Genomic DNA, 22505 nt, shown 5'->3' on the forward strand with positions numbered 1-22505 from the left:
ATAATCAGAGAAAAACTCCATCCATAAAGCCCTGCCTTGAGCTCGTTGCTGGGTCAATGAGCCTGTGTCCTTTCTGGTAGGGAATGCTCTCTGTGATTATTACATGCATTAATTTTTATATAGGAAATAATACCTCTGCCTGGATCTATATGAACACATAGATTTCTGTTCTAAATCAGACTCCATCTGTACTGTGTGCTGTTGCTGGGAGGGAAGCAGAGAGCTAGTACAGTGTCAAGTTAAAGAATGCAATTTCATAAAAATAACCCACAGTAGTTAGAGTTTATTATGCTATGCAAGATAAACTGGGGCAGACGAGTTGCGTTAATTACGTGTTGGGTGATTTGTACCTCTGAAAAGAAAACAATCAACAATCAGAGTGTCCTGACTGCAGCCATGGATGTGCTCTTAGACAACTGAGTTCTCTTCCATATGCTGAAGATCCAGCATGAGAGGAGGCTGGACAATGATCTGCACTCACTGGTCATGACCTTATTATTCAGGTCTTTGTAGATCCTCCCCATAGTGATGATGATGATGGTAATCTGGACAGTGAAGCCTTGGTGTGAGTGTTGCAGTGCTGGGCACTAAGTAAAAGCAGCAGCAATTCAAAGAGAGTTCCTCTCTCTGAGCTGCACAGGCACAGTAGGGTCCAGAATGGGAACAGTTGGATCCCAGAATAAATGGAGCCTGAAGTCCTGCACTAACCCAGTTTTGATTAACAAGCTGGCCATAAGGAGAGTGGAGCTGATGTGAGGTGATTCTCTCCAAATCAAGCTCGGCAATTACAGTAGGAACATCACCATTATTATGCAACCTTCCTTCCTCTGAAATACCCCACTGGGAGGCCAAGACATCCAGCAGTTTCATCTTTCCCAGCTGTGGTTCCCAGAGGTTGAGAGCTCGTGTCTGACACAGAAACAGCAGTGCTGGTGGAAGTGAGAGGCACTTCTGACATCTTTTCTCATACGAGGTCCTTAGATTGGACAATTTTGCTGCTTCTTTTCTGCTGATCCTATTGTCCTCAGTACAGAATTGTCCCACAAAGTTGCTCAGTGCTGACTTCCCTATAGCATCTCATGCTCAAGTGTTAGCTAATTATCAACTACATTTTACTCCTACGTGGAGAGGGAATAACCAAATTCCACATCTTCCTGTCTTGTCAGATTTATTTTATTCAGCCATTAGAGACATCTCTGAACTGTTACATGTGAGCGAAGCCTTCCAGGTCCTTTGTGAGTTTGCTTACCATCCTGCAAAACCTTTCTGATCTCTCTTGGTTTGTATGCTTTTTAACAAAGTTGTTTAAGCTACTATCTCTCAGGTATCCAAACTCCAACTCCAGTTCTGATGAATATAACCCAGATCTGTATTTAGAATCATTCTTTTCCTAACAAAACTAAGTAAATTCTAAATCCTTGTGTCTCACTAATCTTATTTGCTGTAATATTTTCTTTAATCATTAGACTAAATGTTAGAGTCTATGGCTGACACCCAGTAAGTGGTTTCACACACACTTAACTCCTCAGGAATCCCTCATGTTCACTTGCTCCACAGCTGTAAGGTATGTAACAATCTCGGCTTCCAAATTCACGTTATGACTTTTCAGAAAAAGGTCCTGACGAGCAAGGAAATTAGAAAACTACTTTTCAGGGACATATTAGAAATTCAGGATTTTTTAAGTGCTAAATGGCACGGTCATTGTCCCAAACTGTTGTTTTTATTTACTAGCTGAAGTGTGGAGGATTTCTGAAAGCCAAGCTGAGGATTTAATGCCCTATTTTTCTAGACATCTTACCTATCTATGTATCTGCAGTGCCCAGTCCCCACATAGCTGTTCCCTGCTGGAGGATCCATGCCCTCACATCACTTAGGTTCCTGGTGGACAAAGCCTTTGGATGTACCTTCAAGAAGTCAGCATTGTGCTTCTGGGATCTTGCAAAAAGGAACTGAAAGAAAGCACAGCCACTAAAATCCTTAGTTTTTGCATCTTCTCCTAAAGCCAGGAGCATGAACTTCATTGATTTAAGATAGATCAGAGAGATTTGGTCTTTTAGAATGGATGGTGATACAGGTCTGGACAACTTACTTAGTTTCTGTTCTCCTTATATGACCCTTTTTAGGTGTATTGTATCACTTTTGTTCTCCATATCACAGGAGAAGAGCAACAGATGTGCTTCTCCATTTTTTTCAGGGTCTTGCAAATCTTGCCTGGGGATATTTGTTAGTTTGTGGTTCCTTCTAATTTCCTTCTGCCTGAAAGAATAAGACATAATAGGGTGAATCCATCTGCATATTTGTACTTCTCAGATAAGGATTATTTCATTTGCAAGGAGCTTAATGGAATGCTGAAGAATTGGCTATGTTTATCATTTTAGGGAATGGGACAATATTTCTGCTTCAAAATTAATTACTGGAATATAGCACATTTGTGAGACCTTGCCTGGATTGAGGAAAAAATCCACATTCTCAAGAGAGCTATTGGTCCTTTTGTCATTTGTAAAACTGACTCTAAAATGATGGCTTTAGTGATTAAAGACTGAAAGAAAGAAGTCCTAGAATAACCAATGGATTCTCCAGCATATGTTAATATATTCTGTTTGGAAAGGTTACTTCCATTTATATTCCAGTTGAAAATACTTTGTGACTTTATGAATGTAATCACCTTTTTTCCTACAGAAGTTGAGTACTCTGGTTAATACTGGGAATAAGAATCTAAAAAGATGGTGATGGATTAAATTAAGGAGGAAGCTTTGATTTAAAAGATTTGGAAATAAAGAAACATACTGATAGAGTGAATTTATTATCTTATATATTTTTTCTTTTTATTGTATTGTCAATAGTACATTTTAAACTATAATGATAAAACAGAAACTGGAATGAGACCTTTAAATTTAATAAATACATTTCTGTAATTTTCTGAAAAAATTTTTTTTATGTGGTTTGTTTTTTTAAAAAAAATCATTTTATAACAGAAAAAAATCTGAAATTGCTATGTCTTTCTCCTAGAAAGGAAGCCTGTATACTGTATAAACATCTTCATCAGTGACATGGACAGTGGGATCAAGTGCACCTTCAGCAAGTTTGCCAACACCACCAAGCTTTGTGGTGCAGACATGCTGGACAGAAGGGAACCAAATCCTGGGCTGCATCAAGACCAGCATGATCAGCAGGAGAAGAGAGGTGATTCTCCCCCTCTCCTCTGCTCTTGTGAGACCTTATTCTATGATTCTCTGACCCTCCCTGGAGCACTCTGTCCAGCTCTGGGGCCACAAACACGAGAAAGACATGGACCTGTTGGAAGGAGTCTGAGGAGAGCCACTAAGTTGTTCACAGGGCTGAAACATTTCTCCTGTGAAGACAGGCTGAGAGCTTTGGGCTTTGTAAGACTGGGAAAGCTTGCTCATTGCTAACATGTTCTGAGGCTTCCTCAGCTCAGCTCTGAGTTTACTGGTCAGTCTGGGCTCTTCAGGTGCTATTTTGCACTGTCTTGCAGTTGTTATAAGTGAGTGCTACTCTGAGTGCTGCTTCTTTCGACTGGAGAACTAATTATTATTGAAATAAAAATGCATTTGCAAGGTAAGTGCTTGAGCTTGTAGACTGTTTTGGAGTTAACTTTGAAAAATCACTTTTCTCCCCTGGTATTTGTGTTTTAATATTCTTGTTGTTCCTCTTCAAGTCTTTTGGTTCCTGGGATGAGTGAGGAATAGATTGTTTTCATTATCATTATTTCAGAATGGGGGCCAGGAGATGATAATGATCCTATTTCACAGTTTCATGAGTTGCCATGTGGTGATGACATATGCCCTCCAGCAGGAAGTACTACCAAGTGGCTCTCAATTTGTACTGAGCCATATTGCCATTCCCAAAACTCTGAATGTTTTCTGCAGTATGTATAACCTGGTACTCCCTAGACCTTTGTAAATAATTGCTATTCACAATTGCTATGCAATAAGTTGAGGATTTTTTAGTAACATCTCTCAGAAGTTCTGCCTTCCACCTCCTCCCTGTTCTTTTGGTCTCAAAGCAGAAGAGCTGTTTTAATAGGCAAACTAATAATACATGCCCCAAATCAGAAAAAAAAGCCCCAAAACTAGAGCTGCATGATAGTACAGAGGAATGTTAATAGAGTAAAATTATGGATGAATCCCAGGCAGCACACGAGACTTAAAACATAACTTCTAAATGCAGAAAAAGAAAGTTAGTGTTTGATCTTGACCTGCTGTGATCTAAAAGAAAGATGATCTCCTCTGTGCCACGTGTGATCTAGAGCAACTGTTCTCTGTTGTTGCTTTTCATAATCCTTGGTGTGCATATGTTCCCTCTCAGGACTGCAATATGAGAAGGTGTGGCTGTGAGCCAAGCAGTATATTTAGTGCTGAATGGTTTCAAGAAAGGAGAGTAAAGCCTTACTGATACAATGTGAACTGAAGTATCAAAACACATCTGATCTTTCATGAAGCAGTAGGAAGAACTATATTTGAGTGTGACTGTGCTGGAGCACAGATTGATGCTGTATATGACGACTAGGTGTTAATGTGTGCAGAATGGAAAGGTGGAAAGCAGTAGGTAGGTGAAGTGAGCTGCAGTGAAGAGCCAAAGAAAGGATGAATTTGGAGGCAAAACAAAAAACTGCATCACAGAGTTCCTGTTTAAAGTATCAAGTGCAGAAATATCATAGAATTCCTGTTTAAAGTATCAAGTGCAGAAATAATGTATGATTTCTGCAGATAGCATTCAAAGTGTGATGTACAAACGTGATTTCCTGGTATGTCACACATAAAACAGTCTGTGTGAGATGACTCAATGTCTGTCCTGGGAATGGGCCAAAGATTTTTCTCTTTCATTTATACTAAGGAAAAAAGATTAAAAGTCCAACTTGAGAAGAATAATTCCTAATGCTCAGGTTGCTTGTCAGATCTGAATATAATAAACATCAAATGACAGCAATTTCAGTATTAAGTCAATTATCTGTGTGTAGCAAATTAAAATTAGACACATTCTTTAGTCTGGAAATTCATCCTAATGGAGATGCAATTTCTTTCTATTGAAGAGTAGCACGTCTCCTGAGTATAGCATCAGTGTGCATCAGTTCGGGAGGAACATCGACTTGACAGGCATGAGAAGCCATTGGCTCTCCTCCCTAATCCTGCTGGAGAGCTTTTACAGGAGTGAGATACCAAGATTTCATTATTCTGAACGTTGATTGAAAGCTTTGAGCCTTTAGAGGATGATGAATGTGGTTTTTAATTTTTTTCAGAGCTGTTAGAATTTCTCCTATTCGTGCACTTTTGGATGCCAGCAAATAGTGGAACCAAAAATAATGCAGAGTTACTGGAATGCATACATTTTAGTAATGCAAACCAATGAGAAAAAAGTTCAGAACTGCCAGTCAATGGTGTTTTCCTCCTCTTCTAAAAGTGGAGGAAGGAGCTGGCTTGAATAAAGGGAAGCAGGTTCACTGAGAGTTTAGGATGGGCACACAGATTTTATTTTTTTGTATGGTTTTTCATTTTATTTCTGCTCTCCCATATAACCTGAGCTGGCATCTTCATATCTGTCTGCTGCTTTCTCTTCCCATGCTCTACCTTCCCTCATTTTAGTCTCACTATATTGGATGTTCCTTTTGCTTAATTGGGTTGGGTTTTTTAGCAATCTGAGGCACTTGAATATTGTAGTCTTTATCAAAAGCATATACCAAGATATCTTCAGTTATTAAAAAAGGTAAATTATTAATTGTATGGAAAAATGATGAGAAACCTGCAAATTTGGATGACCTCTTTGCTTCCCCCACCCATCATGATCTTCATACTCAGCTGGAAATAATATATGAACCATTTGAGGGTGAGGTGGAACTTCCACCTGCTGTGTGGATCAGGTTTTTATGAAACACATTCTACTCTGGCTCAGAGTGTGAGAAAACCCCTTCAGAGGTCCCTGGTTTTGAGCAAAGAGTTGATTTCTGTAACTAGTTTTAGGTTACTTGTACTTCTAAATGACTGGTGAGGCATTTTCTGGTGCAGTGTAGGATCTGGTCTCATAAGCCATGGGGCTCCTGGTCTGTGTCTTTTCTCTGTGCCAGTGCCTGGGCAGCAGCACCTCTTCTTAGAAACTGAAAAAAAAAATGAGCAAATCTATTGTGCAGGAGAGATCTGGAGTTAATGTGTAAAATTTCTGTATTAGTTCACTGATGGATTTGCTTCTGCAAAATGAATAACTGGAAAGTAACACATTTGTTTAATGGGAAGAAGATAAATCTTTAAGTGGGATCTTAATGACTACAATAATTAATGATTTAATCTAAAGCACTTACAGGGTGCTTTGTGAATGGCCCAGTGTCACTCAGATGGGTATAGACACCAGCACAGAGCTGATACCAGGCAAGGGTGGCAGCAGCACAGCCTCCAGTGAGGCACCTCTTACTGGGCTTAACGTGCTGCCAGTCAGCCCAACTTCAGATCATCCCTCTGGGTATTGAGGAAGGATGGATACAACAGCTTCATAAACTTTCTGCTTTCTAGTCTTGACTTTCTTCATTTTGCTGCGGGTGCCAAAATGCCTCCCTGAGGCGATGGGAGGCAGGGGGGGCTCTGTGCCTGGGATGCCTTGTCCCCCTGCTCTCTGGGGTTCCTTTCTGCTCAGTTGTGAGGGAGGGTGGGTGCAGCTGCTCGTCCCCAGGCTCCTCAGGGCACCTGGAGCTGTTAACAAGAGCCAGCACCCCTGTAGATGGGTGTTGTGTGCTCATCCCTCAGCCAGGCTGTGGGCACATGAGGCACCTGAGTGCTGGAGCAGAGTGCTGAGCTCAGGTGCTAGTGATCCCTGTGCCTGAGGGTGCTGCTGTCTGAGGGCAGAGGGAGGTGTGTGTTGGGAAGATGGTACTATCAGAATGATAACCCGGTTGGTTTTTGGTCTGCTCAAGATCCAGCCCTCATAGTAACAAAGTGAGGTTTGTAGGGAGAGGTAGTGTCTCTTACTAGACCAACAGGTGAAGTTGGGGGAGCCTGCAAGCTTTAGGATAGCTTAACTTTTTCTTTCAGGAGAGCATGTTTTCCTCAGGTTTTTACCCTCCCCACAGTGTGAGGCTGCTGCTCCCCCTCAAGATAGCTGGGACAGGCTTACTGTTCTCCTTGGGGAGACAGAGCTGACAACCCTCTCTACAGTGTACATAGCTATCCAAGCATTTGATGACCCTTCAAGCTTTGCCAATAGGGCAAATATTTTCCTTAACCCTTTCCTAAAACTATGCTTTTATTACTGAGAGTGTTTAAATTGGTTGGGGGTATCTGTGCACACTGAGATTGATTCTGCAGCATCCAGTGTGTTCTGCCAGACTGCAGATCAGATGTTTACCTCATATATTGCTTTGCTTGGTATTTGTGAGTAAACTACATCTGTGCAAGTGTTTCCATCTCATGGATTTTTGCTTGAGATGTGCTGTCCTACTTGCTGCAAATTTGTGGTGTTGTTCCTTCCTTTCCTTTTCCTTGTGGGCTGTACCAGTGCGGTCTAGTCCCAGCCAAGCTTTCTGTGCTTGCTCACCAAACCTATTCATTCCTGAGCAAAACCTTGTAACAAAATGTTTGATCTTCCTCCCTGCTGTAGGGAGAAAGTTCCTTCAGTCAGCTGATTCTAGGAAACTTGTGTCTGAAAGATTTCCTATGCTGTTGGTTCACAGGGCGCTTGAATAAGGTCATGTCTCCCCTGTGGTGGAACTATGGTAGGAGAAAGAGTGCTGCTTAAAATCCAAGTCCTTTGTTTCTGTAAATCTCTTTTACCATTGCACATTAAGGAAGCAGTTAACCTTAAGTCGTCTGTGTACTTGAAGAACTACCATTAAGCTTTTTTTGACTTGTGGGCTCTTAGAAGCTTTAAGCACGTATTAACCAAATGTGTTCTCAAGAGGAATGCAAGTAACCTGCCAGTCATTCCTGGCTGACAGGGACCTGTCACTAAGTGACACTTCCTCTTGGGGAGGGGGGAAGCAAACATCTAACAAAGCCCTTCTCATCCCTGAAGCAATCCTGCCAGTCGGCAGTGACTGTTCCAGCAGTGGAAGACTTTGGCAGGCAGCAGGGTGAGCTGTGGTTATTGAAAAATAGGCTGAAGTAGCAGCAGCTGGCAGCTTGAAGAATCTCTGACAGTGTGATGATAACCTGTCTAGTACTGTCATTATTTGTGCTCAGCAGGACCAGAAAAAATCCTGATGATCTAGGGAGGATATGGAAAAGCTGGTTGGTTTTTTTTTTCTACTTTACCAAGGAATTATTGTTTTATTACTGCATGAAGGATTGTTTTATTATTTGCAGAAATAAAGCCAGAGGATTTTTGACTGGCCATTAAGGCCCACCTGGTTGAAGTTTTAGTTTCATTTTCAGTGGGATAACAACAAACAACTTGAGCATCAAGTTTCTTCCAGAAATGTTACTGCTGCAGCAAATGCCTATCCTTTAAGGGGAAGGAGTTGGTGTTACCCCTCTTCTGTTTAATGAGTGAATTTGGCAGTGCACTGGCAGTTTATTTCAGTTTGGTAAAGTGAGTAGGTGATTTGTAGTGTAACTGGGAAAAGATCAGCTGAAATAGTAAATGTCAACTGGATGATTTCTGTGTACAGAAGCAGGCAGTGTTCCCAAGTGATATGGAGATCTGGAGCTCTGCAGATACAGGGACAACTATTCCCACCTGACAGGTTAGATAATTCTGGAGCCACCATAAGCACTACTGCAGGTTGCCTAATTGATATTTAAATGAGCATCTGAACTTCACAGTAGTGAACAAATCAGTGTTTTAGCCTGGGCTGAAGGCCTTTTAGTCTGGGCTGAAGGCCTTTTAGCCTGTCTCTGGTAGTGTTTGGCTGACATTTGACATTATTGACTGTCCAAAGGAATTATTCCACCCAGCCAGACTGAATCTAAATAGGTCTCAGCTGTCCCTTCTGGAAAGAATGTGTGCTAAAATGAGGATTACCGTGGTGGTCATTGAGAGATGAAGATGCCTGACAAACTCATTTCAGCATTTGGCCTGCAGATCAGGCACAAATTTGTATGTAGATCTTGAAAAATGAATTAAACCTGCCTTTTTCTGCTGTGTGGAAGATGTGCACTGAAGAGATTTACATATGCATAGACACAGAACTGATATGTTTCTGGGGCTAATCCCAAGCACAGGGTATTGTAGTGAAAATAAAGATGGATGTGTTTGGCAGAGCTCTTGTATCTGGAGAAGCTTGTCCATCTGCCCTAGGTATGGAACTGAATCAGAATTGTTGGAGTAAAAGTCATGCTCTTGGGAATTATGGGCAACTTTTAAGTTCTGGAACAAAGCCTTGTATTTTAGCTTAGTCCAATTCTTTGTTCAGACAACCATTATTTCTCATTAGCAGGTACCTAAAAATGCTCTGGAAGCTGTCTCATACGCATGTAATAGAGGAAAATATGTTCTGAGTATTTATACAGTGCCAAGTATTAATTAACATGAAGGATACCAGCAACTGACTGAACCCTCTGTAAGTAATTTTATAAATGTTTAATTCCTATTAATGACATATTATAATTAATTGGGTACATGTTTTCCTAGCACATTTAACACTCTCAGGTTTATTCCTGGGGTTTAGCTTATCTCTATTGTAAGGGAAATGATGGAGTCTGAGCTCTAGTTTTCCAACTTTAGCTAAGCCTGCAAGCACTTCGTTTAGAAGGAGCTGCTGTAAAGGGATGGCAGCATGGAGACCATTACCAGGGATTTTTTGGAGCTAGGGAGAGAGGCCAGCATTTCCCAAATAAAACTGAATCCTGTTAGGAGGTGTGCATCTGACTCCTTGGAGCCTTTGAAAACCTCATCTGAGAAATCTGCTTCAGATTTGTTTTTAGCCAGATTTGATGGCCCAGTGACATGCTTGATTAAAATTTGCATGATGGAATGAATGGGTTCTTAGCTACCTGATGAAAACTGTGATTGTATCCAAGGCTGTAGTCATGGTACAGTACACATCTGAGCTCCAAGTATGAGATACTGTGGCATACAAGCTAGTTTGTCATTGAATTGTTTTCAAATTGCACAATTCTTTTTCCAGCCTCCCTCAGCCCCCCAGTCCTTAGATGGATGGATGGAAAGCTTCACTGAGTGCTTTATCAGCAACCTGGCATTGTCTGAATGGTGGATGATAATGTGATGACCTTCCAGTGATAAGAGTTGCAATGGGAAAAAAGGAGCAAAGAAGGTAATTTACACTTGCAAGGACAAAATGCACAAGTCATATCAGAGATAAAGAAATGCTCAGGCTTATGATGAGTGTTTGTTGTACATGATGTTATCACAAGATGCTGTAGCTAGTTTATCTTGTAGTCTAATATACAAACTAGACATGCCAGTTTAAAAACAATTCCAAATCAAAAGAGCTTGTGGGAATTAATTTTGTGTGCTTTGTTCTGTTCTTGAATGAAAATAGCAGTAAGGGCTGAACCAGAGTAGTGAACACACTCTATAGCCTATTGACAGCTGGTGACTTCCTTGTGTTGTTTGGGTTTTTTTTAGTCATTCTTGGTTGTTGATGCACAAGCAGCATTAGATCGGAGGACAAAGTACAAGTTTGCTGCTGTGGAGGTGAATCTCTGCTGACATGAATGGAAACTGGTGGAACACCAGCATTGTACTCATGATCACAGTTTTGCAGGTACATTGGTTTGTGTCATGATAAATCTGTTTATATTCCTGTGGATGTTTGTAGTGGCTATGAGTCAGAATAACATCCATCAGATCTTCTTTAAGTGATTTTGGTAGTGTGCTGCTGGGTTGGATGTGCTCTGAGAGTAAACCACAAGGCTCAGCTGGATACTTCCATTCCAAATTTCAAGCACAGCCAATAAATGCCTTCAAAGTTGTGCAGCTTTACAAATGCACAAGTACTTGTAATAAAAGTCAAGAGTTACACATGAGTAGAATAATGTTTTAGTTTTGGAATTGTTGCTTGTTAGTCTGAGGAGTGAATAGGAGTGGAGAAAAGAAATGAGACAATGAGTTTGAAACAGTGTTTAATTGGGAAAAATCCTTAACCCTGCATAGCTGCAAAATTAGTGCAAGCAAATAATGAATTTTCTTTCTACCAAAAATGTTTGTATATTCAGTAATTATAGGGAAAATCAGAAGTGTTTCTTCTAGAAATTGTTTTTTTTCCCATTACTGTATTAGTTGAGAACATTTACTAATGGCTAGGTATAATGAATATTACTTTGACTATCTCAATTTTCTTTAAATGGAGCTTGCTAAAGGCACTTCTAATCCATCCCAATTACTATATCATACAGTTCCTGTAAAATTCATAATTAGCCATGATGCTTTTTTAAGTGCAGAGCAAGAAGCTTGCTTTGCTAATAAGGTGTGATTTCCCCAGTCACCTTTTTAGTGACAAATGTTTATTACCTCAAATACTGTGAAGCATGTGGCAGAAAAGTCAAAAGAGTTGCCTCCTGTCACATAGGGGGCTGTTAGCAAGGCACTGATTAAAGGAACTACTTTGTTTCAACTCAAATGGAATAGGTAATGAAAAACGTCTCCATATCACTGAGTATTATTAGGGATGTCTTACATCTGAACAGTTGTGAAGAATTAGTAATGGTAAAATTATAGGTAAATGGAAGAAGAATTTCTGTACTGCTTCAGCAAAGTTGACTTTAGGGTAAAGTAAAACCCTGAAGGCTTATCAATGGAAACTATTAAGGGTGTCAAGCAGTAGATAGTAATTTAAATAAAATTAGCCTAGCAACCTGAAATATTTAGAATAATAAACATCTCTAGCCCCAAGAGGCTCATTTTACTTAATTCAGAAATATTAAGCAGTCTGTATAATCATACTTGAACACATGATGGAGAATGCATATGAAAATGAGAATACTATATTTGCTAAGTCTATTGAATGTTAGACTTAGAAGTGTACATCTGTACCTAATGTCTACTTCTTGGTTTTTTCATTAAAAATTGCATCTTTTTGCTATCTTCAGCTGGAGATTATATTGACCACAAAATGGAGTAAGGGACCTTGTCAAAAATAGCAACAGAGATGGTAGGCTAAGTTTCCCAAAAAAATGTTAAGTGTGTGGTGATGTCCAAGTTGTTTCTGTGCACACGTTTGACTGCACTGAAATCAGTAGCAATACTTTTATTCTTTGAAGTGAGGTCAGGTGTTTTGTTGCTGCTGGTCATTAGTTAGTGTGAAATGTGTTGTTGCTGTATTAGGTAAGATGTCAGATGCAGTGCAATATCACTCTGAGCATCTTACTGAGGAAGAAGAGTCCCAAACCACTGTATGGACATGGACTATTAACAGGTTTGGCTGGAAACATACCAAATAATTAGATTGCTTCCTAAATTTCATGCATTTATTGACTGCCAGCAATGCTCTGATCCTTCATAAATAATAAACCAATCCATTTTAAATACTTTTATTTTGCTAATCTGTCTCAAACAGTTGGGGTTACTCCAGCAGAAATTTATACAGTGACTTAAAATGGGAGCTGTGAAAGTAGAAGAGGAGGACTGTTAAGAAAAGTAATTAACGTTATTGAAAGTGGAATTTGTTCCTGTGAGGTGGGAGTGCTGATTGAACACATGAGCTCCACTTACATTGTGTTGTGTGATAGATTTGTTTTTTTATAAAAACACTGCAGGCGAATTGTGATGGAAAAGAGAGAATCACTGGAGTAGAGATTTTTTTGATGTGTTTTATTTATAGTACCTTAGGAAGGATGCAGAGTGGGTTCTAAGTGAAATAGCTGTGCTGCAGCACACTTGAAAGTTATGGAAGAAAAGACCTCTAAACTGATGCTGAAATTAAATAATGGCTGTTTGATATTAGTAATTTCAATAATGTCACATTTGAAGTTTAGACCATTAGATTAGCTTTGATGTCTGAACTTTATTATTAAATTTGCTTTTTTTTCCATCTGACAATGTAATTTTTTTGTATTAAATCAATACATTTTTAAGAAAAATGTATTTCTAAGCCTTAGGTCTCTTTAGAAGTCCTGAAAAATATGGATGTACTTTATCCTTGATATGTATACACACACAGTAAAATGTGTATTAGATGCTTGTGTTTATGTGTGAACTCTGCAGCTGTAAATTGTTCATAAGTCTTCTCTTACAATCCAGTTAACCTCTGCTTGTTTTCCTAAGCCAATTCTTTTTTTTTATTGTTGCATTAGGGCGAGAGCAATGGCACAATCTTCCTATTTCTTTCCTAAACATTACTTGTGTATATATATATATATATGTAAGTACTGTCTGACTCTTAATATCACCGTGGATTTGTTACAGTGTCCAGAGTTCTTACCAGGTTTGTGTGAACTGGGAGCTTGAAGGTGGTGTTAACCTGCAGATGCTCATGTAAGGGGGAAAATTATAACAGACTGAGACACCTATGAATGGGCAGTGTGGTTGGCTCTGCTGAGACTCAGTGGAGGAGGGTGTTTGCTCCACTATTTTATTAACAAAAACAGTTTCGGTCAACTGAAACTACTGAATTTTTTATTGGGGTCAAGGAGGAAAATATGGAAGTTAAAAGCATTTAGATTCTTCACTTGTGAAGACTTTTAATTTCAGAATGCTTACCATTATTTAAATAAGGGTAAAGCAACACTCTGCTGTGAGTAAAAACATTTTTGTTTTGTTCTGTCAGTGAACCAAAAAATAATCAATTTGCTTGTACAGCTTTGCTGTGGAGTACTCTGCTATTTTTTTACCACTTGTATCCTTGACCAAAAATGCATCTTAATTCTATTGCACTTTAGCATTCTTCCATCTTTGAGGGTTTTTCCTCCCAGCTTTTTATGTACAATATTTGAATTATATGGGCAAGATAAGGATGCTGCTCATTGAAAAGTGTGACAGGCTGGCATTAACCTGTCCAGAATTCATGTCTGATAGAGCAGATACTGTTTAGATGAATTACATATTCTGTCTCTAAAAGCTTTTCAACAGTAAAACAAAGCCCTTTACTTATTTTTTTAACAGTGATGTAGCACAAGATCAAATTTCTTGCATTTTTCAGTAATCCATGGTCAACAGGAAGGCACTAGTACAGTATTATACAAGTTCATCTGCCTTTTGGAGGGATGGAACAAGATGCACTTGTTGCTTGAGCTCTGGTTTCTGGGTGGATGTTGTATTAGTGTGGTGGTTTCCTTGTGGGATATTAAAAATCCAGTGGCACATAGGCAGTACCTGACACTGGCAGAGGGCTCACTCACTGCATCTGTCTGAAGCAGTGGCTTTGTATGGGCAGCAGTTACATGGCTCTTTGCTCTCCCTTGTTACCTTCACCTTCCCTTGGACTGGCTCTGAAGAAACTGGTGTTACTGGTGTTTCAGTCCTGGTCAGGCTGTCTGAGATTGTATGAAGGAGGCTGTTTCCTTTGGTAGACCAAGGAACCTTGTCTGTAGGGTCCTAGATGAGGCTTTTGCACTGTTCCATGGTGGAGAGCACTCTCTGATCCTCACTTTAATTCAGTTCTCTCTGTGCTTCAAGTAATTTATCCTCCAAGGAAATGCTCATGGATTTCAGGGTGCATGAAGGAGAGCACCAAGAAAAGGCTAGATCCATCTGGAGATGGAAAGTACTGCTGGAATGATTTGCAGCAAATGCTGCTGGTAGTGGATGTTGGCTACTTTTGTGAGTCTTTCTCTTGAGCTGCACTAGATGGCAGTGGAGGTGATAGGGACTGCTGGGATGCTTGCCAGCCTCTGGCTCTAACAGTGGCTGCAGACACTACTGTCTGGGACTGACTGGGAAGAGCTTGACCCTTGACCTTGACGCAAGGGACATAGTCCCCCAAAGGGGGCAGAATGGTGTGGAAAGGAGATACTATAAGGTTTTTTTAGGTGTTGCTTCAGGGGTTGTCTGTGATCTTTAACGTGTTTGTATTGAACAATCCTTAGCACAGCCTGGCTAGTGATCACTAGCTTGTGACTGCATCCTTCGAGCCTTTTGAAAGCTATTTTTTTCCAAATCTCTGACACAGTGTTGTTGCTATTCCTCTTGGAATCCTACCTATCTTCTGTACTTAAGCTTTTTCACTTGCCAAAGCCCTTGGGCAGAAGGCCAGAGCAATAACATGCCTTTGTCTGATGGACCTCTGAGTCCTAGTGGAAGGAAGCAATGTTCAAAGCTAACTGGGAGGCTTTAGTAGAAGGTATGTCTGGCTGAGGTATCTGAGACTTTGGCCTGCAGGGTACAGTTCAGCCACTGGCAGCATGGGAAGCCAGCACAAGTCTCCTGAGGATCTGGGGTGATTGGGCTTGTGATAAACTCATTCTCTTAGTTATTTATATCCATGAAATCAAAAGTCCTTTTCCTGCTCTTAGAGCCCATCAATGGATGGGACTCCTGATGTGCTTGGGTGGCTGAGTTTTTGTCCAGGATGGAGTTTTTCAGCATGCAAATTGAATGGGGTTGTAGACATAACAGCCCAAGTGTGTGAAACTCCCAGTAGGAACTAAGAGATGCAGTGCTAGCCTACAAGGAGAGGGTGGTGAGGAGTGAATCACAGGAAACAAACTTGTGTATCTTATTCAGGAAGAGGCTGAGAATGACAAACTGAAACAGAGATGGCAAGTCTCATGTGGAGCTGTCATAACTTCTTTGCTCTCTCTTGCACATAACCAAGGGTGGAATTTCCCTTGTTGCAGACAGTGTGGGGGAAAAATAGACTGGGCTCTTGATTTGAATCAGGCACAGCATGAACTCCAGGAAGCCAGTTGTTGCTTGAGGGATGAATCTGGCCTGGTGAATGTCACATTAGCACATTCAGAGCACAAAATGCCCTTTCTGAAAATTTCTATTGATTTTTATGACAAATGAAATATTGCAGGGTATGAACACAAATGCATTATTCCTCTGCTGCAGAGATATTAGAAATTCTGTGTAATGCTAGTGAGACAGCTGCTGCAAGGGGACTGGCTGAGCCTTTTAAACATGACGGGGCCTGATGGTAAATCTCATACAAGGAAGTTTCAGAATGAAGGTATTTGTTTGGTTCACCTGGGCTTAGATTGCTCATACTGAATGCACACCAAATAGATTTTTTGCTTTGTCAGGCTTTTTATGTCTGAGGCACAGCTGATGTTCGGTGATTTCAGTGTGCATAATTCAAACATCAAATTATGTGGCATTTGTGTCCTTAATGTTGATTAAGAGTTCTGCCCTGTGTAATTCCATACTACAAAGCTCTTCTGGCAACATTATATTGCAGGTATTCTTACTGGAGAGGATTGGATTTTATAACCTGTACCAGTACATGATGCATACTATGTACATACACTGACTATGTACATACTATTTGTGTTCTCCCTCTACCTCACACCATACCTTTTTGTTGTGTAGTCCCTGGGGGCTCTAGGTCTGATTGAAGTTATTGCTGTTGCTGTGGCAGGTCTAAAGCCTTGCTGGAACTTGTCACTGTTTGAGGGAAACCTGGCTGGTCTCATTACCCTTCCTCTTAAAGAAACTGAGCTTCTCTAATCTCCTGCCTTTCAACCTCGCAACATCTGTCAGTGGCTCCAGAGGCATGCCATGGCCCATGTCAGAGTCTCAGAGGTTTGATGGGGAAGAAGAGAATTGGGAAGGAATATGTAAGACCCATCTGAGTGGTTGGAATTGGAATGTGCAACCTGTGAAGAAACATGGAATGGTCTGGGTTGGAAGGGACCTCAGAGATCACCCAGTTCCAAGCCCTCTGCCATGGACAGGGATACTTTTCACTAGACCAGGTTGCTCAAAGCCCTGTCCAACCTGATCTTGAACACTTCTAGGGATGGGGCAGCCTCAACTGGCCAATATGTTTTGTTTACTTTTGTAATCACTCTGTTCTTACACCACACCTGTACTTTCATATGTGTAAGCAAGGTATTTAATTCTTTATTACAGATACTTCCCTTCAACTTCCCTCTCTCTTCCCAAGGCAATGTAAATCTATAGCATACTCTCCACAAGACCTTTTGTTCTTGTAAGATGAGTTATGCTTTGGCTTTGGCCGCATCATTTTTGTCTTTATAATTTGAATCTCAGTAGACAATTTTTTGTCAAGACTACAGTCTGTGTATTTTATTTTTCTGAAGTGCTGCAAGAGCAAGTTCTGGTAATCAATCCTGGATACAAGCACCGGATTTAAAGTTTAGCTAGCAGAGAAAATGAGAAATAGCTAGATCTAGCAGTATTTTAGGGTTTAATATGGTAATAGATGAGCAGTTGACTACAAGTCAAGTGAGTGTAACTACGTGCATATGCTTGAGCTTATACACATGCATGCACATGTATAGGTTAGCTGTGGCTGCCAGTCATTATGGGTCAGTTGTGGTGATGATTAAGGTTAGTCTCCCAAGCCATGCTCAGAGATTTCCAGCATCCTGCTGTGTGACTGCATCATCTGTCCCCTGCTGTGTGACCTTTTCTGTGTCATTCAGCATGTGGAAAGCACTGCTTTGCTGTTGCAAGGTTATCTGTGGACAACAAACATCAAGTACTGCAGTTCTAGAGTAAAAGAAAGCTGATCACTTGTAAAACCTGACAAAGACCTATTTCCCTGGACTGGCTGCTGTATGCTGTGGTAGACCAACACTTGCTGGGAGTAGTGACCAAGGAGCCCATGGGTACAGTGTCTGTATTTGAAACCACATCATGATTTCAGTCTTTTATTTTATATCCTAAATCCTCTCTTGAGCTCATTTCAATTTCTCCCTTGTTCCTGCCTTGTCTGGATTATATATAACTTTGGTTTTGTAGGCTTTGTTGTAGTTTCAATAACTGAAAACTGGGAATGAAACTTTCCTTTTAAATAGGAATATATTCTATAGAAATATACACTGGTTTCATTGTTACACATGTAAGTCAAATGTTTTGCCAGAGAAGCTTCCCATGTTAACTCAAGATATGAAGATGGAGTTGAGAAGTAAAGAGGGAAACATTTTCTTGTCAGTATCAAATGCTTTGGGCACTTTCTGAATATGCTTATGTAGTTATCTATATATATAAATATAGGTGCCTAATATTGTAGTATGCAAATCAGGAGAGGTTTCTCCCAATTTCCCTGGCTTATTTTCTCTACCAGCAAATTAATGTCTGTTTGTGCTGGAGGTGTGAATTATGAATTAAGGATTTATATTTTCCTGAGGCTTTAGTAGTGGTTTGAAAAATCTTTTTGTATTAATTATTTCATGTCTCTTAATGCATGTTAATTCTAGTTTAATGGTAGGGAAACCAAGACAGGGAAGCCAAGGATATTTATACATATATGTTTTAATTTGTGAGTGTGTTTCTGAATCTCTTGGAAAAGCAGCCTCTTTAATGCTTAGAAGGACTCCTTACAAGTGCAGACTTACTAAGCACCAAACGCTGTAGGCGCTTTATGCCTTTGAAAATGGCAAAACCACTCTCTTGGGTGGAGGAATACACATAAAGAAACAATTTGTCTTGAAAGAAAACAAATAATATAGTTTTGCATTACTTGCAGCTGCTATTGGCCTTTTGTGAAAGTTACTGTGCTTTTTCAGGGCAGTGGGACTGAACAACCCAGTGGGTTTGATGAGACTCCTTTGTGTGAATCCATACAGAGGGCTGTAGTTAGCTAGTATGTTCATTTTACTTGAAATGTGTCGGAATTCCTTTTGTGTAAATCCAGTGCAGTCTTTGTTAGCTTTAGTTTGCTTTGGAGCTGCACTGCAGTTGCACAGTGAGATCAACAGAATTGCAGGTGTGTACTAAGTACACATAACATCTCCTGTTTTCTTGTAAACTGCTCTGGCACACCTCAAATGTGGAGATTAGGCTGATGAGCACAATAAATGATTCCTAAGGCTTTACTCCAATGGAAATACCATGCATCTAAATCACAGGCACTGATGCAGACTTTACAGTGTCAGACCTTAGTGACTGTACATCACTGGATTAATCTTTGCCTACGATACACTTAGATACATACATTTCATATACTTTTATATCTTGCTGTCACCTCATGGCCCTCTGGAGATTGACATATAAATGTTAATGCCCACAAGAGATACAGAGATTAGATGGAGCATGTTGATGTAATCTGCAGGGATGATTTCTCATGCAAAACTTGATTATTTTTTTTTGCATAATCCTGTCAAAATGCCTCCTAAAGTAAAGTAGGAATGTAGTTAATCTGGTTCTCCCATGTGAATATCTACCTATTTAAGTTATCCTTGCCTTTTTATATAGATCTTGTGCTAACAACTAGCCCATCTGTTTTTTGACTCTGATGAGATGATGTTTACAATTGCACAACTGCATTTTAATTTTGATGTCAGATCTTACTGATGAGTGCTAATGTGTATAAAATAACTCTAGCCCCTTCAGTAAGATATGAGGCACACTGTCAGGATAAATGCACCTGCTGTGAAGTTTCTCAGCCTCTAGACTGACAAATGATGTCTCCTTCTCTATTTTTGCTGCTACCAGAAATCTTGAGGTTGTATTAAATCATGTTCTCTTTTTTCCTGAACTTCAAGGGCTGTGTGTTTTGTCTCTCGCCATGAGATGTTTGGAATGAACAAAGCTCTTGACTCTCCTAGATGGAGATTAGGGAACTTAAAATTGAAATATTCCCCTCTCACTGCCCCTGCTGCTCTCCCCAGCAAGTGCAAAACCTGAGTCTCACCCTAAGACTGTGCAGTCAAGACAGGCAGTCAAGAAACACCAAATGCTCAGCATTCACTTGGTACCTTGCAGCTGGTTTAGAGGAACAGGATCTGCATTGTAGCCAGGAGACAGCTCTGCTGTCTGTGTAGTGACACCTCATAAGGTGTTCAGATATCAAATGACACAATTCAATAACACTTAAATACATCAACCAATTTCCTCGTTTTCTCATTGATCTATGACTCCTTTGGTTTGTGTAAAACCAGTTTAATACTTTTTTTTCTCTACATAAAAATCATGTGTGGGATCTTTGTGTGATGTTTGAGTTAGCCAGTAAATATACTCTACTGATAGCAGTTAATATGCTTTGCTTCTCTGTCTGCAGCCAAGTAGGACAGAGGTGGCTGTACAGGGAGTTCCTTGAGAGCAGCATAAACAGTTTAATAAATTTCCTTTGCAGAATTTGTGATTTATGATGGTGGTTTTTGGGAAAGCCAAGCAGTATGATTCTGTGTTTGATCAGCTCTGACAGATATGGCTGCATACTCTAAGGAATGTACAAACTTCATTTACATGAAACATGACTGTGTAAATATGGGAGAATTTCTGTTGGGAAACATTCTCGTACGTCCAAGATAAGTCCTTATACTATTTACATTTAAGTTTGGGGGCGGGGGGGGATTTAGCTTTTGCTTGAAGCACTGTAAACCAAACAAGGTGGCAGTTGATTTGGAGGACAACATTGTGAATTATATTTCTGTTGGCAAAGTGCAATTTCCTTGCAAGAGTGAGACACTTAAAAAATGAATGAAAGCTGTTAACAGTTCTAGCTTTCCAGTCCTCCTTTATTCAGATAGAACCTAAAAAATATTGTGATTAGTGTTGGCAAGACATCAAGTCAACAGACCAAAGGTTTGGAATCTGAGGTGTATTTCAGGTTTAGAGGTAGATGGTATAGATTATGTTGAAAGAGCTTTGCGGCTTCTTATTTCTAAGATGAAATTTTGGTCACTTTAAATATACTATTTTACTTCAAACATTTAAGCCAAAGATTTAAGTGAAAAATGTTGTTGTGTTTGCTTTTAAAATTTCTTGTGTAATACCAAACTATTATGTTCTGTAAATTCACCCCTATGTAAGCTTTATTAAGAACCTTAGACATTATTGCCAAGCTGGTCAATAGCTAATCTGGAAGATGTCTATGCTGTTCCAGGGACAAGGCACAAAAAATGAAGTCTGATCTAGCTGCTGTTAGAAAATAATACTTTAAGCACGGAGGGTTTAGGTAGAGCTATAGATCCATAAATCTGGGAGGTATTTCATACAGCTACCTTCAGGCCAGGGTTTAAGCAAGAGGGCAGTGTGTTTCAGTAATGAATGCAGAGCTGAAGAAAGTGCACTTTCAGTTTAGCAGCATAAGCTCTTGTAATAGACTGCAAAGTTTCTCTTTTTGGGATATTATATGTTCAGTTTCTTTGAAAAACATTATCTCCTTGGTGGTGTCACATTGCTGACTTCCTACAAGGTCTGTATCTCCAGAATATGTTGGTGGACAAGCTATTCCTGAGCCAGCAGTGTGCCCTTGTGGCCAAGAAGCCCCATGGTGTCCTGGGATGCATTAGGATGAGCACTGCCAGCAGGCTGAGGGAAGTGATCCTGCTCCCTCTACTCAGCCTCAGGGAGGTACATCTGGAGTGCTGTGTCCAGTTTTGGGCTCCTCAGTACTAGAGACATGGAGCTACTGGAGTGGGCCCAGTGGAGGGTGGCAAAGATGATTAAGGGATATTTTTACAAAGATAGGCTGAGTAGGGCCTATCTGCCCTGAGAGGAGACAGGTGAAAAGGGACCTCATCAGTGTCTGAGTGTCTGCAGGGAGGTGTCAGAGGCTGGAGCCAGGCTCTGCTCTGGGGTGCTGAGCAATAGGACAAGGGGCAATGGGCAAAAACTGATGCACAGGAAGTTCTAGGTTGTGGAAAATAGTGTGATGTAAAAGTAGAAGCATGCAACAAAAATTAGGTTCTAGTTAACCTTCATTACCCAAGTTTCAGTTTCCAATAATATGCCTCTGCATGTAAGTCCAGACCCATTTTCAAAGGAAACCAACCAACACCCACACCACACCACACACCCCAAGATCCCACTGAAACCATAGTATACCTAAGAGATATGGGCAGAATTCCCTCTCTCCATTTATGGATGAAATTAGCTGGTATTTAAAAAGCTAACCAATTTGAGTTAAGATGTGGCTTAATTAGATAAACCACTAGGAAATCTAATTTGCTTAGCAATTTATTTTGCATTATTTATTTTTATTCCAAGATTTTATCATGGCTTCTATGAAGCTAGTATACCAAGATTGAATTATACTCCTGTGTAATGACCCACATCTCAACTTTTATGTGTGTTGTAATTTGTTTTATTTATAAATAAATGTATGCTGAAGATCTAAGGAGAATATTAAGACCATTTGATTGGCAGTTTTGATGCATTAATGCTGAAACTGCAGAGGGAGACAGTTTCAGGTCTCATCCCTGAAATACAGCTGGTCACCTAAAGCAGTAAATTCTTGTAATTCCCCCCCATATGTAGGAAAGGTATTTTTCTGTTCAGGGCATTAGAACTGTCCTTTTGCCACTTAATTCTTTGTGGAATGTGGACAGGCAGCGAGTGCTTCTGCCCCGTATAGCTGAGCATGCTTTGAATGCTAATCTTTGTCCTAAACACTTTTCTTAGCAGACACCTTAGAAAATCCAAATATCCAAAATTAAAATTGCATAGGCTGAAACAGGGTACTAGTGAAGCCTCTGCAGATAAGCAGATTTCTGAGGGATTAGTTGAAGCTGTGCCATAACTAGGAGCTT

This window comes from Acanthisitta chloris, unplaced genomic scaffold (assembly GCF_000695815.1).
Source record: "Acanthisitta chloris isolate BGI_N310 unplaced genomic scaffold, ASM69581v1 scaffold2632, whole genome shotgun sequence".
Taxonomy (NCBI): Eukaryota; Metazoa; Chordata; class Aves; order Passeriformes; family Acanthisittidae; genus Acanthisitta; species Acanthisitta chloris.